A 2,500-nucleotide genomic window follows, 5' to 3' on the forward strand; every position below is an offset into this window, starting at 1 on the left:
AGAGAGCGAGACACATCAGACAGACAGAGAGACAGGTAGGTGCAGCAGAGGAGAGACAGATCTGTGGTGGGTGAGCGAGGATAAACAAGGGCTGCCGCGGTGGTGTGGCCCTAATTGATTCTTTGCCATCTCATCAATTGTGATTAACATTAAAGCGGGCCCCGCACGTTGTTAAAGGTTAAAACAAATTGAAGGTGGACATTACAGCTGGTAATAGCTGTCTAACAGCAGGCTTTTAATGAAGCGCCCCAGTCTGCATCATTCATCTGGAGGACCGGCAGCCCGCGTACTGTAGCTCTGTGTGCGTGTGTGCATGTGTGTGTTTGTATGTGTGTGGTTGCGTGTTGGTGTATGTGTGTGTATGTGTGTTTGTGTATGCGTGTTTGTGTATGTATGTGTATATGCGTGTGTTTATGTGTGTTGGTGTATGTGTGGTTATGCCTGTTTGTGTATGTGTGTCTGTGTGTGTTGATGCTTTATGCCTGTTTGTGAATGTGTTGGGGGACGCGTGTGTGTACTTTTTAGACTTTGGTGCGAGCTCATGCACTCAGACTTCATGGCAGGCAGTTGCTGGGTCAACGACCAGCAAAACACAAGATGATGGATGCAGAGTAACTAGTAGGCCTGTTCACCTTGCATCGGGACATCAAATCATAACAAAGTGTTTCCAATGCCAGTTATGATAATGAGGACATTCAAACTCAATTGATATATACTGTACGTCCAAAATAAGTCAATATATCTAAAAGTAATTCCAAAGTTAATATTTTATGTTTCAAGCTTGATTCTGTATGAATCAGTGTGATAGAAAACCAGATGCACATATAGCTATAACATAGAATTCTCAATATAACATAAACAACCCTTGCCCCATACAATATCAGTGGTTTTATGAAGGCCTTTAAGAGCAATGATTACATAATGCTTTTATTACCAAAAGATGGTCAGTTGTTAGACTTTGTGTGATAATGAATAATCACGCCACATTCCAGTACTTTGATGAAAAGGAGTGATATCTGGAGGTATTTTATAGGGAGTGGAAAGGGAGAGGTAAAACTGGGAAAATTATGAAAATATGTAAGCAATGTAATTTTTTTTCCGAACAAAACAAAATAATGGAGACCAGGACTTTGAGAAAGAGCATTTTATTGCGGTTAGAAAAACTACAAAAAAAACGACATTAGCCTGACAGTTATCTTAGGAGTCCTCTTTAAGTGTGTTTCAGATACAAATGACCTGCTAAACTCTAATTTACACAGGAGTGTGAAAAGTCCACGATCGATCCTTTCTTACCGTCAAGAAATAGATCAGGGAAATGAGAGGATGTATGGGCATCAACCAATGCCCATATATAAAAATGTTCGACATCTCTGATCCACGCACAAACCTATGCACTCGGAAACAGATGACTGGCGACACCTGGTGGCGGTTTACAGAACTGAAGATGAAGGGGGCTTTCATTTATGCATACATTTCAAGCCTCATTAAAGCCAATTACAAACTCGCCCAAACTCCTGTAACAAGTTTCCCCCTGCGGTGACACATACACAAGAGGAGAGAGCTAAAAATGGTCAGCTTGTTTTTCATTGCAGAAAGCAAACTTTTGCTGTGTTAACAAAAAAATAAAAGAATCACATAATTGCCTTGCAACCCGCTAAATTAATAGCAATGCTGTGAGTTAATCTAAAACCAGAGCCCCGTGGAACATGCAAAACAAGCAGCTCTGCCTTTTTGCTCACAAATTGCCCTATTTTCAGACGCTGTTCTGCGTTTGTAGCTGTAAAGCCAGCGCGCACTTCTGCTGCCTCAGCGAATAACTCCTCGGTAGAAATGCAAATAGAAACACATGCAAAACAAAACCTTTAGCTAATTATACAGCCGTCTAACAAGGTCTGTCTCCCTGAGCACGGGAAGAGGAACGAAGCGCAGAGTTCACAGCGTGTGCGCTCTCTCCCTCTGCAGATGTAGCATTAACAAGGTCCCCAGCGGGGCTGTGCCTGATTGGCTATACCTTAATTAAGCACATGCTAATTAATCCGCTGCTTAAAAAGAAGAGGATGCTTACATACAAATATTTGGCAATGTTTTTTTTGTTTTATTTGTCTCTCTCGGTTATCTACACAGGATTGTAACATCCACCAAGCTTTAGCGATGAATGTCATAGATGCAAACTAACGACAGTGGCTGAAGTGGTATATTAATATGTATAGATATAAACAGTATATATATATGTATATATATATATATATATATATATATATATTGTGCTGGTGAAGTTTAAAAAGAAAAGATGGACTTGAATAGGGAGGATGTGGAGATGGACTCATTATGACCGACATGCAACGTGAGGTGTAGTGCACTAGACACATCGCTGTGTGAACACACACACACACACACACACACACACACTCAGGACACCGCTAGCCTGAATGTAGCTCCATCTACGAGGCAGAAATACATGCTATCATCATTATTATTATTATTATTATTATTATGTCGC

General features: G+C 40.7%; 1 protein-coding gene across 1 annotated transcript in view; it reads right to left on the reverse strand.

Annotated features, from left to right (window-relative positions):
- Positions 1–1,136: 1,136 nt before the first annotated feature.
- The window catches only part of lpcat2 (lysophosphatidylcholine acyltransferase 2), a 13,445-nt gene continuing 12,081 nt past the window's right edge, over positions 1,137–2,500 (reverse strand). Inside the window, exon 14 of the mRNA XM_079736223.1 lies at positions 1,137–2,500. This exon is cut by the window's right edge and continues 770 nt beyond it. The gene's annotated coding sequence lies outside the window, so the exon portion shown is untranslated.

Source organism: Pollachius pollachius, assembly GCF_949987615.1.
Source record: "Pollachius pollachius genome assembly, chromosome: 5".
Taxonomy (NCBI): domain Eukaryota; kingdom Metazoa; phylum Chordata; class Actinopteri; order Gadiformes; family Gadidae; genus Pollachius; species Pollachius pollachius.